Genomic DNA, 14,710 nt, shown 5'->3' with positions numbered 1-14,710 from the left:
ACAACTCATTCCTCTTCTTTCCTCGACGCTAATGACATTACTGTCCCTCCTGACAGCGAGTCTGTCTCCCAGTCCTGTAATTAGCCCTACATAAACCCGATAAGCGCCGTCTCTTCATGGCCTCTGCGCCGGCCTCTTCTGCCGCCATCAGATGCCTTTGAGATGGCCGTGATGACATTACAGTGAATCCTTGGTCCTGCGGCGTCTGGAAGCCACAGGCTTTGTGGTGTCCATAAATTTACCCACTTGATGAAATTAACACTCCGTTGAACCCTGCGTTATTGGATTTGTTTGTGTGTTGCTTGGTGGTCTCAGAGGAGGTGGGGAAGGAGAAACTGGATGTGGAAGCATCCAGTGAAAAGAAAAGAAAAACAACTCACCTGAAATTTGACAATTTACGTCCCAGCTGAGAAACTTTTTCCAAAGTTTTTGTCCTGAAGCAAAAAAGCAAAAGTTTGATATTATGGGAAGTGCACTTCTCTGGTTTCTGGCAGTAGGTTAGAGAGGAGGAAATCAATACTGCTCTTATATCTGTCCATTTTACAGATATGAGCTACAGCTAATGCCCACCATACACTGGAAGACTTAGACAGGACTTTGAACATACGTTAGAGACTAAACTCTTAAACCCTCTCACATCTAAAGGCAGTGTGAGTTTTTAGTCACACACTATAAGGTTCTGAAAACACTGCAGATCACTGTTTGCAAGATTACAAATGGATTCCTCTTGAGATTATTTCCCATCTTCCCCCTGGTGGAAAATATGACACCACACTCCCTTTAAGAAATATAAAATATTAACAATCCCTTTCGTGTTCACAAAAATACAAACTTATAGAAACACAAGATAAATGCGTCACTGGACGACATGTATTCATCAGTTTGACATCGATATAATCCATAAAGATAAACTGTATTTGCATACAAATTTTTCTTTTTGGATTTTACCCAATGATAATAAAATTCAGTTAAATTAGATAAAACAACCATCAGTTGCAAAACAGTGGTAAAAAGCTGTGTCTTAAGGTCACGTTTAAAAGTTTCAACACACCTAGAGCCCCTCAGACCCTCAGGCTGTTCCAGAGTTTAGGAGCAATACTGAAAAATGCTGCCTCTCTGTGTCTTTGAGTTCTGACCTCTGGAACAATCAGAAGGTTTGAATCAGAGGATTTTAGGAACCTAGCAGGCACATGTATGTTGACCATGTCCGACAGATAAAGTGGGGCAAGGCCATTCAGTGATTTAACAACAAATAAAATAATTTTAAAATGGATTCTGTGACCGACAGGTAACCAGTGTAATGATTTTAAAATTGGAGTAGCATAATTCTCTTTCACAGCTCCACCAGTTTCTCCTCCTTTTAGGCTCCCTATCCCAGCTGACCTATAAATTTATAAATTTGTAATACATGACAAAATGAAAGACACATTTCCTCCTTTGCCTCTCTCCACTGGAGTTACCTATCTGGCTGTCGCCACTCCCTCCCTGTCCTTAAGTAGGCCCCACAGCTGCATGAAGGGGCGGAGCTGTCCTCCCTCTCTGTCCTTCACATACTGTGTGCGGTCCACATCCTTCTTCTCTTCATTATCATCCACCTGAATATCACTATCTGACCTGTTGAAAGTGAACTATTTGAGTTATGAAATAATTCTGTGCGCCCTGTTCCTCTGTCTTGTCATGGCTTTGTCCCGATGCCACATTTCTTCACTGATTCTTGGTCAAACGTCTCTGAAGGCTCTGACTGAAGCGGAAAATGCAGTAAAACCGAACCTGTTCCGAATTTTTTTTTTTTTTTTTGTACTTTATTTTTATAGAAAGAACAAACACAACATACAGCATAGAAAACAAAAACAAACCATAGAACAAACATTTGGTCACCTACACATTCATACATACATTATACTGATGGAGATACAAGTCAGTTCATACAGTAATGGCTCAGTTATCATCTCTTGTGGTCACAAACATAATCCATTTTTCCCAGTATTTCAAATACTTATCCATCCGTAGACTTAGCGAAAGGTCATCCTTTCCATATTTTGAATATTAGTCACAATATCTATCCAGTCTGTCTCTGTTGGAGGTGTCGCCTGCAACCATTTTCGGATTATAGCTTTCTTGCTGGCTGCTAATAATATTTTTAAAAGATATTTGTCTTGCCTCAGTAAATGGGGTGCAATATTGCCCAAACAGATTGTAGAGAAAGAGCAGTAAATTTCGTCACCAAAAATATTTTGTATTACTCGTATAATCTCTTGCCAGTATGGCTGAATAGCTGGGCAGCACCAAAATATATGAAAATGGTCTGCTAGCTGTTCTCCACAGTTCCTCCAACATAGACCTCTGACCGTCTCCCCTGTCTGCACACTTTTTAACTTAGGAGTTATGAAATACCTGACCAGATTCCGCCAGCAAAAATCTCTCCAAAGACCAGAACTAGTGGAAGTTGACTGCACAGAGCACATATTCAACCATTCTTCCTCTGTGATGATAGTTCCAGATTCTTTCTCCCATTTTAATCTAACCTTATCTGTTGAGTGTTTATTAGATCGAATATGGGAGTACAGTGTTGAAACAAGTTTCTTATTGTCCTTATTTTTGTACATGTCAATAAATATGTCAATTAAGTTAGTCTCACATTCCTCTGTTGGTTTTATCTCATCATTAAAATAAGTCCTGGTTTGAAGATACCTAAAAAAATCCAGTTTTTCTAACCCATATGTATCCGAAATTTTCTGAAAACTATCAAATTCTCCCTTCGATGAAATTGAGCAGTAAGAAGTGATTCCCCTTCTATACCAGTGTTTAAACCTCCCGTCAATTCTAGCGGGTTTGAATTCGGGGTCAAAAGCAACCCATCTTAGCAGTTTAGACTGTCTTTCAAGTAATGGTGATTTACATGCCTTAAACCAAATTTCAAGGCAATCTCTAGACCACTGATTCAGACTACTAGAATGCTGCTCATACAGTGTTTTACTACCCAGTATAGATTGTAACGGTATATCTAATTGTGAAGTTTCCAAATCCTTCCATTTTGCTGTATAATTTGGGTTACAGCAGCAAGCCAGTGGTCTTAATTGCGCTGCCTTATAGTAGTCTGCTAAGCATGGTAATGATCTACCCCCTTTCTCTTTAGAGAGTTGCAATGTTTTGAATTGAATCCTTGGCCTTCTATGAATCTTGAGATCCACTTATCCCATTCGTTAAAGTGCATTGGTGTAACCATTACTGGCAGGGATTGAAAAAGATATAAGAGTCGAGGAAGTAGGTTCATTTTTATTGTTTCTATCCTATTGTGCATATCTAAAGGCAGCTGAGACCATCTGTCAGTATCTGACTTGATGTTTTTATTTATGGGACCATAGTTGCTTTCATAGATCTTAGATAGATCTTTAGGTATTCGAATCCCCAGGTACTTAATTTCAGATGAATTCCATTTAAAATCAAATTTATTTGGCATGTCTTTCTGAGGAGTGTAATTATAACATAAAATTTGGGTTTCTGCACATTTAATTTATATCCAGAATAGGTTCCAAAGTTTTTCAGTGTAGACATCAACCTAGGGATGCTGACCTCTGGCGCTGTTATAAGCAATAACACGTCATCCACATATAGGCAAATCTTTTGCTCCAAGCCACTGACCATTATTCCTTTTATTGCCGGGTCATCCCTAATTGACTGTGCTAAGGGTTCGATAAATAGCGAGAAAAGAGCTGGACTGAGAGGACAGCCTTGACGGCAGCCTCGCTCCAGCTCAATGGGCTGTGAGTGATGTCCGTTAATTTTTATTCTGGCATCTGGAGAGGAGTATAGTGTTTTAAAACATCTAATCGAGTCATCTTTAAATCCAAATCTTCTCAGCGTCAGATATAAGTACTCCCAGCGAACCGAGTCAAACACCTTTTCGGCATCTAGACTGAGTGCTACAGCTCTGTTATTCCCCTTAGTCACATGATCAAGTACGTGCAGCACCCGTCTAATATTGTCTTGCATCTGTCTATCACGCATGAAGCCTGTTTGATCTGGATCCACTAGGTCTGGTATTATATGTTCTAGTCTTTTAGCCAGTATTGACACATACAGCTTATAATCAATATTCAGTACAGAAATTGGTCTATATGCACTACATTCTTTTTTATCCTTCCCCTCCTTATGAATAACTGAAATTATTGCTTCCCTCCGTGTTCTTGGTGGATCCCCTTCTTTAAGTGTATGGTTAAAGCAGTCCAAAAGTATAGGCACTATTTGCTCTTTAAAGGCCTTATACCATTCGGCCGGGAAACCATCCGTTCCCGGCGCTTTATTGGCCTTCAACTTAGAAATCACCTTTTCTATTTCCTCCTTTGTGATATCTGCCATTAGGGCTTTATTCTGTTCTTCACCTATGGAGGGTAGATCTAGTGATTCTAGAAATGTATTTATTTCCTGAGGACTAGTTGTATTTGGTTCCCTGTACAGTTCTCTGTAGTAGTTTTCAAAAATGTGTTGTATGTCCTCTAATTTGTGGCACACTTTTTTAGTTCTAGGGTCTCTAATTTCAAATACGGAACTCTCTGCCTGTTGCTTCCTTAGCCTCCATGCCAGAAGTTTCAGGGCCCTAGAGTCATTCTCATAATACCTCTGCTTAACAAACTTGGCTTTTTTCTCTAAATCCTTCTCATAGAGTCCATTTAATTCCTTTTTGATGGTGTTGATTTTATTTAGAATGTGGGGATCCTTCCCCTCAACATGTTCCCTCTCTAACACTTTCAGATTTTCTTGTAGATCAGATAGCTTTTTATCTCTTTCCTTTTTCTTATGTGATGTGTAGGCAATAAGCTTTCCTCTGATCACTGACTTAGCAGCGTCCCACAAAACACTTGGTGATACTTCCCCATTATTGTTGTTATCCATGTAGTCTTTAACTTCCTTTCGTACATAATTCTTACATGTGTTATCATTTAAGATACTTGTATTAAGTCGCCACAACGTGTTTTTCTTTTTATTGTCTAGGTGCAGGGTTAGATAAACAGGCGAATGGTCAGAGACATCTCGAATCCCTATACTGCATTCCTTGAGTCTGTGTCTGTCTGAGTTATATGTAAAAAAATAGTCAATTCTTGAGTGCACTCTGTGACTTGCTGAGTAAAATGTGTACTGTCTTTCTGTTGGGTGGAGCTCCCTCCATACATCAATCATCCCGAGCTCTGTCAACATATTCTTCATTACTCTAGTGTTGGGAGCAGGTCTCTTTAATGTGTTGGAGGAGTCTAGCTTACATTGTAGCTGGATATTCCAGTCTCCTCCACATATTAAAACCCCAGTGGCTTCAGAGGCAATCAAATCAAAAATTTCTCTTATACAGGAATTATCCTGGCCAGATGGTAAATACGCATTAACTAGTGTAACTTCTTTCTGTTCAAGGAACCCCTTAACAAATACATACCGACCCTCTTTATCACAGAATTCAGCAACCACTCGAAAATTCACTCTATTTGGAATCAGTATCGCTACCCCTCTTTTCCTCCCTTTCTTACAACATGAGTAAAATGTATTTCTAAAACCATATTTTTTTAACTTTTCATGTTCAATTCGGTTGAGATGGGTCTCCTGCCAGAATACTACATGCGGTTTCTCCCTTTTCATCTTTGCAATAACCTTGCCCCTTTTAATTGGATTGTGTAAGCCATTTACATTAAGGGTAACTACCCTATATTCCTGACATTGCATTTAATCCCACAGTTAACACAGGTAGGTGAAGGACATGTTAGAGGTGACCAAACCTGAACTGTTTTTGAACTATAAAACAAACTCGAAACATTACAAGATAAAACAAACCAACACATTAAAAAACTCAAGTAGACTTCCATTTTGAAGTAGTACAACACTTATTAAAGTGGAGGGAGTAGTCTAGTGAACCACCAGAGCCCCCCTTCAGTGCAACCTATAATATCCCTGCTCCAAGGGTGTATTTGTGCACTAAGTTTGTCAAGATCTGATCTCTTTCCCATAATTGTCCGTCAACTATATTCACTATGGGCTAAGGGCAAACACACACAGTAATAAATTTAAAGTTTGGCACCACATGAAATTAGGAACTGGTAGTTGTGTATTAAATGAAAATGAGAAATAGAGAGAAAACAGAAACAAAAGGTGCTCAGTCTTAGTGGAGAGGGGGGGAGTCAGCTGAAAGAAAACAACAAAACAGCAGGTGACATACAGTTTTTACTCCCAGACACTACAGTACACCTCCACCCCCGGTCCCATATCACTAACGGTTTTAACTGGACTGTAGCTCTCAGTCGAGTCTCTGCTCTTATAATGCAAGATCGTTACACAGTCTGTTACCTCCCGTTTACGTTGTCACTGTGTCTATCATGGCCGCTGAAAACCTCGCAGCCTTTGCTTAATCCACTCCTGGTGGGACTGGGTGCTGGCTGTCTTCGCTGGACGCTGCCAGGTGTTTTTCCGTATTTTCTCCGGAAGCCCGGATTCATCAGTGCTCTCGCGTTCAAGCGGGAAGCCCCTCTTCTTCAAATCCTCCGCCGCACTCCCGTACGTTACCGGTCCGCTGTCGAAGAAAACTCGTAGCTTGGCTGGCGGTGGTGGCTGAAACCGTATTCCCTTTTCCCGCAAAAGTCTCCTAATCTGCGCATACGCCTTTCTTTTTGCCAACGTTTCTGCAGGGTAGTCATGGTCGAAATAAATCCTCCTGTCGCCATAGTAGATCTCCCTCTTCTTCCATGCAGAGTGCAGCACCAGTTCTTTGGTTTTAAACTCCTGAAAGTATACAACCACTGACCTTGGTTGTGCCTCTTTTGGGTTTTTAGGGCCGAGCGCTCTGTGACACCGTTGTATTCCAAGTTCAACTCCGGCGAGGGGCCGCAGCTCTTTTTTGATCACATTGTCAATAAACTGCTGGATGTTGTTTTCCTCAGCTCCCTCTGAGATGCCATAAATGCGTATGTTATTACGCCTCGAACGTGCTTCCAGGTCTTGTAGTGACTGACTCAGCGCCTCACTGAAGTCCACGGTCCACTCCTCGATGTCAGCTACACGGCCTTCAGCTTCGCACACTCTTTCGGTTGTAGCTTTAAGGTCGGTTGCTACTTCACTTAGCTTATGTTGAATTTCCTCCCTTATGTCGGCCAGTTCCCTTTTCAAATCTTCTCTGATGCTGTCTCGAAAATTACCCATCAGACTTCATCTCCGTGACCATAGTCTTTATGCCTGCGCAGATGGTGGCGATGCTAGCTTCCATATCCACTGCTGCTAGCTCAGTGTGTTGTCCTCGTCCGCCATTACCGTCTCCATGTTCCTCTGCTGTGGTCCCTTCTGTCGCCAATTTGTCGCCCTTCTCCGCTTTCCCGGGTTGTTTACCCTCGCCCTTCTTGTGTTTTCCCCCTCCATCATTAATTAGAGCAAAGCTTGGAGAGTATTTGTATTTAAATTGGGGAATAAACTCCGACCGACCGGGAGGGATTATTTATGCGGCCATCCGCTTCAGTCGCTCCACCGGAAGTCCTGTTCCGAATATTTTAATAACGGACCAAAGGTTCGGATTCAGTGTGCAAGCATTTGATTTCTGGCTCTGAGCAGTAACTTGCTCCACTGGTTACTGGTTGCCAGACAAATTATCAGTTTCACACATTGGTTTATGTACAGATTAAACAAGCTAAATATAGTGTGAACTTTAGAGAAGCTGGTAGGTGGATTTTGTGATATTTGAAAAGAGCTAGGCTAGCAGTTTCCCTCTGTTTCTAATCTTTGTGCTAAGCTAAGCTAACTCGCTGCTCGCTGTAGCTTCATATTTTGAAGGACAAATCAGAGACTGATATCAATCTTCTCATCTCCCTCTCAGCAAGAAAGAAAAACGGCATAACATTTCCGATAAGCGGAATTGGTCCTTTAAAGCTCTGCCCTCTTATTAGCAGCTACCTGAGCAGTCCACTGCAAAGCTTTTCTAAATCGTCTCCACCTTCAAACATCTCCTCTTATCTGGTTTCATTTGTGCTACTGAGCAGACAGTGTTATCAAATTCAGCTCAGTCTCTTCCCCTCTTCCAAATGAACACTAGAGACAGTGAAACTGTCATTACACTAAAATAAAATAAGTCTCTTGCCTCACTTTCCAAACCTGGTAATTGCTATATTTTGCTCATTTAGCTGGCACACTTTGGTTTAGAGAGAATCAGTCTTGAACGGTGCAATCACCAGCCAGAGTCTGAGACGACGGCGGTGCTGGAAGAGAACAATAAGGAGACAGAGCAGCAGCAGGGGGTAGAGTAAATAGGAAAATGATATAGAGATGAGAAAGCTCTGTGGTGAGGGGATTTCTAGATTGAGCGGAGAAGAAAATGCTTTGAAAGTCTGAAATTCAACAGAGAGGAAAAAAAACAGTGCCTGGAGTCTAACAACTATTAATAATGTATCAGGGGGGCGTCTGCCACGCGCACGCTCCTCATTTGGAGACACAAACGACACCTCATCAACCAAAACACCAGGGAGGCAGCAACACTGTGAGCAGCTGCAGCGCAGCAGCCTGGTTCACTGAAGTCTATCGCACATCTGTCCCTCTGTAACCACACCGCCACAACAGATCACAACACAAACGCAGCAGCACGTCACAATACATTATTTTTATTATTGAAATAGTGACTGTAAAGAAGGAAAATATTGTTTAAATAAGTAGTTTAAGAAAGACAGAAACAAGATCATGCACCTAAAACTCTTCTGTGTACATTTACTGTTTATTCTAACGTATAATCACACACTGAATGTGCAGAGATGGAATATAACTATATACATTTAACTGCTACCAACTACTGTCTGCTTTACTTGAATATTGTTCATTGCACAGAGTACAAATACTGAGTAATATATAGTATCTATATATACAGAGTAAAATATATAGTATATGTATATAATTACATAAAATATAGAATAAACAAAATGTGTAACAAACAATGAGGGGTATGAATATGGTATGATATATTTAGTATGAGCACGGCCGCCTGTAAGGGGAGAAAAAGGAGAAAGCTCCCTGGGGCCCATGGAGGCCTGCAATAATCATGTTAATCCTACATATAAGCAACGAAAACCACACTTTATTTTGAACCAAAATATCCACCATTACTTCTTAAGCCCAGTTCAGACCAAAGATTCGTGACGAGATATCCCCGTTTTAAAAAGCTGCAGCAGTGTGAACTGCCTGGTCTGAGCTCGACTCAAGCTGGTTGATGGTGTCACGTACAAGCCGCCTGTAGAGTATTAATTATCAGTAGAATCCATCTGATGCTCATTTTCTTTACATTTTTTGTTGTTTCATCTCCACTACAAAATGTAACTGCAAATTATATTCAGCCACAAAATAAACCTGAAAAACTGCAAATCACAACAGAGGTACAGAGAGTTGTTGCATAGAGATGATACACCATCTCATCTAGTCGCATTGGTGTGAACTGACAGGTTTTCAGAACCTCGCAGAATGGCGCATTGCAAGTAGTTGCCTGTTTCAATTTGTCTTGTCACAAATCTTTGGTCTGACCTGGGCTTAAAACCAACAAAAATAAACATAAACCAAGCAGCAGCCTTGAAGGCTGAAAAATGAAGCCAATGTAGATGTGCCAAAAACTGCAGTTCCTCTAACAGCCACTTGGGGCTGGCTCCAAAACAGAATCAATTCCAATAGACCCAGCCACTTCTGTGGGCGGGGCAGAGTGTGAGCAGTATGAAACATGCACAGCAGTTACAATCGGCAGCGCAGGTAAGTATAAGTAAAAATATCTGTATATACACTACAGATCTGATATGAATAATAGATGTATCTCCTCCTTGCACTTCTACTCCACATTTCAGAGGGAGTTATTGTACTTTGTACCACACTATATTTACTTGACAGCTGTTACCTTAGAGATTAATATTTAATATAAAAAAAACACAGTTTACGATATTCTTTTAAAATTTAACACAAATATATTACACTAACGGCATAACGTTAACTAACGGGTATATAATGGTGACAATTACTTTTAGTTTGAGAACCCAGAAAGAAAATTTTATTGAGAACTGGACGAAATGGTGAGTGTCAAATTTCAAACATTAGACCTGAGTTTGTCTGAATAAACACTAGAAACACAATGTGGTGTGATCAGTAGCCCCCCACTGTCTCCAAATGTATGTCTTGATTCAATATCCTTGTTACTTGTAAAGCTTTTTATTTGAATTTAAATTTAATTAAATTTTAATTATTTTAAATATAAAAAAATTGTTTAATTTTATTTATTTTTTGTTTTGTTTTGTGTGTGTTTTTTTCTATTTATTCTTTATTATTTTGCTCGTGGCCTTCATGTTTAAACCGAAAAAAGAAAGTAAATTTAATAATAATAATAGAAAAAATATAAAAAAGTTGTGATTAGTTCCATCTCAGCGAACTACAACAGGTGCATAGTCTACGAACATAGTTTATGAAAGTTCCAGAGGAAATTTATCTGCGTTATAAATATTTTTAGTTTTAATTCTTTAAGTACATTTTGCTGATAATACTTTAGTACTTTTACCTACATTTTACATTTAAGCCTTTCACTTTTTGTGTTGCAGTATTGCTACTTTTACTGAAGTTAAAAATCTGAATATTTTCACCGTTTTCTATAATTACTGTATCATTATTATTATTATTATTATTATTATTATTGGTACAGTAACACACATGAAGCAAATATTAACATCTTCATATGTTGTAAGGTAATTTAATTCATAAACTGATTTTACGTTTCGTCTGTAAATCTGAATCTGCAAAGTAAAATCTGTCAGATAAATGTAGTGGCGTAAAAAGAACAATATTTCCCTCTGGAAGATAGTTGACTAAGTAGAAAGTGGACTCATGTGAAGTACAAGTTACCTCCACCACTGCACATATGAAAATTAAATATATATTTTAGTTGTGTTTAGTCAACATTAGAGAGTTAATGATATTTGTGTTGTAAGTCGTCTGTCGTAAACAAACACAAAGTTGTTTCTATATTAAAGAAAACAGTGTTTGCATCAGCAGCATCTCACTGAATGCTTAATGTGAGGAGCTGCATGGTCGTTGTGCTGATGTTACACAAACATTCAGGACTTGCCACAGGAGGCTCAGTTTGGCTTGCATGAGAGAGAGGAGGTGGGAGGAGGGAGTGTGGGGGCTTTGGCCTGAAGCGAACTTGTTACTTTTTCTCATTAACAGTCAATAAAAGGAGCACACAGCGCTCCAAGACCTCTCTGTCCCTGGAGTGATGCACTTTAATTCCCTGTGATGTCTCAAAAAACATGTAGCTTTGTAGTCCAAGGTCACTGAGAGATAAATGAATTAATAAAACAGAGAAACAAAAAAAAAGCAAAACATAAAATCTGAGGACAAAATGTGAGGACACTGAGCTCCTTTAAAGAAAACCTTCGAGCGGATCTGGTCCTCATACATCTTCATAATCACCCGCAGTACCTGTTCACGCCCACACCTGTGCAGCTTCTGTTTGAGAGCACTGACACCCTGTGGTGAGACGAGACGGTACAAGTATCTGAAATACACTGTGACTCTATGGCTCCAAGAGACTGTGTTCAGACTCATGTTTAATTTATGCAGATGGGTGACACATTAAAGGATAAATGAATACAAAGCTCCTCATTAAAGGACTGCTTCACCCTCAAAATAACAAGTTGTGTATCAGTTACTCACCCGAAGGTACTCTGATGAAATTTGTAAAGAAGACCAGCAGTGCCCATGTTCAGCAAAATAAAACATACTCTTTTTGTGAATGGAGTCTGGCTTTGAAGAGAGAATATATAAGTGTCACTTTTAATTCAGTTCCTCGTCAGAAAGAGCTGTCTGTCTGAGAAGCATTGAGCACACCACTGGATAAATGGGTTTTACTGCAGGAGTTGTGTTGGTGTTTGCAAACCAGAGGCCTGTACTACTAAGCCACTTCAACTTATCCAGAATATCCTCTCGTTATCTGGTTTGACTAACCCCAACGTTGGCCGTCAGGGTAACAGGTACTACAAAGCTGGTTATAAACTAGTTCAGTCAATCTGTAATCTTAAAAAGGAAAATCCAGAAACACTGAAAACACTATCCAAAAATTCACCGCCATCCGAGACTTAAATCATGTGCAGGTATCACTGAGCTATGGGCCTATGTGACAAAAATATTAATATTAGTACAGTTTAAGTATTTTTTTTTTTTTGCTGTTTAGTATCTCCAACACTCTGAAGTTAACCTGCTCCGGAGCAGGTTAGTTGTTCAGCATAGGTTGCCATGGTGATTTATCCTGATAAAGAGAAAACCAGCTTGAAGTATTGAAAACCCAGTTAAACCTGAAGTGACCTCGCTGACTTCAAACCCTGCTTCATAGTACAGGCCTCTGATGTTTTGATATAGTTTCTCTGTTGTTGGACAGACCCCTGTGACACCAATCAAGAACTTTCTCAGTTTCTGGAACCGTGGATGCACGTGAGAAGTACTTCAGTTTTCTTCACAAAATAAACGGAGCAGGGGATGAGTAACTGATGTACAATTTCTTTGTGTAACAACTGGTGAACCAGGTGGGATTGGACTCAAACACACGACTCTGGAGACAGTTCTGGTAAAATAACAGTCTTTACTGGTCAAAAGGTTGGTTTGGTACACAGAAGGATCAGTGGAGGCAAACAAAGCCAACAAGGATGAGGCAGAGTAAATCAACAGGCTAAATTAAAAAAATAAGGAAAGGACACAGGGAAACTAAAGGCTGGAACGCTACACAAGGAGCTAAGATGAACTGGCACTGACACTGACACAGGTGAAGTCATCTAAAGGGAGGGAAAACACACAAGGACAGGAAGTGAAAGATCACAACAGCCAAAATGGTGAACTCATCAAAACATGAGTCTACAAACCAACAGGTAATGTCACAGTGGATACGTCCAGTATTTCTATAGACGCTTAGGTTGTTATCCAATTTTTTTTTATTATTGTTGTCGTGGCCCATCCAGCTGTGTGTGCATGTGAGTCCCTGTGAATGGATGAATGAATGAATAATAAGAAATACATACAAACATATTAAGAATATTAAAACAGATATTTGCTAGTTATAGGCTATATTAAGAAGATATGTTTTGAGTTGTTGTTTAAAACTGTCCACTGAGCCAACAAGTCTAATATTGTAAGGCAGGCTGTTCCGTATTTTTTGGGGCATAGCAGCTAAAAGAAGCACCCCCCAAAGGTTTTTGTAGTGATATTAGGAACAGATAAAAGAGCAGCTGCGGAGGTTCTCAGGGTGGAGGGACGTAGGGTGATAGGGAATCTATTTTATAGGAGGAGGCAATGCCATTAAGAGCCTTAAAAACCAAAAGAAGGATTTTAAAATCAATTCTAAAACATACTGGGAGCCAGTGCAGATTACATGGAGCAGGAGTTATATGGTCTCTCTTTTTAGTTCATTGTTTAAACCCTGGCAACAGCGCTCTGATCCCAGTGGCAACATGTAAACTGAAAACAACAAAAGGTCCTAGGACACTGCCCTGGGCTACACCATAGTCAACACTGTCTCTGATATGTGTTCACCAATTCTGACCTGAAATTTCTTTTCAGAAATATAAGAGTGAAACCAGTTAGGAACTGTACCACATAGACCCACCCATTCCTCAAGACAGCTAGGTGGAAGAGTCGCTCTGTGATATTCACATTTGTGTGCGTATCCAACTGGCTAGCTAATCACTGCAGCTCTGCACTGGGCTCATGCAGCGGTTACTGCTAATCACGGTAACAGCACTGTCACTTAAGTGTTGCCCCCACTCTCCAGTCCCCCTCCTTCCAGATTAAGAATGTTAGCTCTGTCAGCACTGTTGCTGTTGTTAGCACTAGCTACTAGCTAATGGTGCTGCAAGCCGCGTGCAGCCAGTCATAACTACAGTCTGAGTGTCGCTTACAGCTCCCTGTACACTGCTTGGAAATTTTGTCTCTGTTGACCTTTGTCAGTGCACAGTGACGTCACTTTTGGTTTCAGGTGCAAACACCTAACAGGAGGTGCAAGCTGGTGACCCATGAGGTATGATGTTAAATCTCTATCAGCTGATAATCAGAGGGAAGGTGTGATAAACTTTAATCTCTTTACAGCTTGTACATGGTGATAAAAACACTTTTCTATTTGGATTCAGCCATTACTCATTTTTTCAGTCTATTGTTTATGATTCTGTTGGTACACATGGGGTTTGTTTAACCAATGTGCTGCACACAGCTGTTGATTCATGTGCCATATTGTGTATCAACCTGAATTTAAGTTGAAACCACGCCCACCTGACCCACAGAGCTCAGTCCTGACTCCACCCAATGGTCAGTGCAGCAGTCATGAAACTTCAAACCAGAGAGGGCAGCGAACACTGTTTTCAGCCTGGGTTAAATAAGTATGGTGAGTATGAATGGTACGACCTAAATGTTACAAAAAGCATCTTATCTTAAACACAACTATAAACCTAAGGGTGTATGTTAATCAGTTACCACAGAGACCCCTGCGATTTCACTCTCAGCGTGGTATGTTTTGTTTCATCATATTCCTTCTAATAACTTTGTTGTTGTCTCTTGACCTTGATTTCTTGTCTCCGGGGCATAACCCTCCTCACTTGACTTTGTTTACACTGTTGCCACTTAAAGTCTAATGACTTACATATTAACTAACTGACTCCGAGCCAAGCCAAACTGACTTTCAGGCAGACATTCA

The sequence above is a fragment of the Epinephelus fuscoguttatus genome, linkage group LG2, assembly GCF_011397635.1.
Source record: "Epinephelus fuscoguttatus linkage group LG2, E.fuscoguttatus.final_Chr_v1".
NCBI classification, from domain to species: domain Eukaryota; kingdom Metazoa; phylum Chordata; class Actinopteri; order Perciformes; family Serranidae; genus Epinephelus; species Epinephelus fuscoguttatus.
This window is presented reverse-complemented; position numbering follows the sequence as displayed.